At 40.1% G+C, this 424-nt stretch overlaps 1 protein-coding gene across 1 annotated transcript in view; it reads left to right on the top strand.

Moving 5' to 3' along the window:
* Positions 1–424, top strand: part of LOC116698906 (ras-related protein Rab-11B) — an 8,422-nt gene that overhangs the window by 5,736 nt on the left and 2,262 nt on the right. The gene's annotated exons all lie outside the window — the stretch shown is intronic.

The raw sequence follows: 424 nt of genomic DNA, 5'->3' as shown, positions 1-424 counted from the left end.
AATCCAGCCGGGGACAGGTCACCAAAACCGGGGACGTCTGGTCACCCTATTGTACTGACCAAAGTTGGAGAAAATGATCTAGCTGATGTGATCCTTACATAGCTACTGCGCATGTGACTTCCAACAAAGATAGTATAGAGGTGAGATTTCTCACTCTGTAGCTAAAACAGAGACCCAAACACACAGGGTGAAAACAGTATCTGCAGCCATTTACAGTACAACAAAAATATGGTATTTTTTGAAAATTAAACCATGTAAACCTATTCTGATACAACCTCAATATACAATTATGAACCTGAAAATGATGTTGGGCGCTTTAAGATTGAACCTCACAAGCTTTAAAAGAGAATTCCGGTCGATTCGTACACGTAGCTCTGTTGTCTGTAAATTTGGAGTGCTGTCAGTAGAGAGAAAAATGAAACCA

This window comes from Etheostoma spectabile, chromosome 12 (genome assembly GCF_008692095.1).
Source record: "Etheostoma spectabile isolate EspeVRDwgs_2016 chromosome 12, UIUC_Espe_1.0, whole genome shotgun sequence".
Lineage (NCBI taxonomy): Eukaryota > Metazoa > Chordata > Actinopteri > Perciformes > Percidae > Etheostoma > Etheostoma spectabile.
Note: the sequence above shows the minus strand (reverse complement) of the source record. Positions and strands in the feature narration are given on the sequence as shown.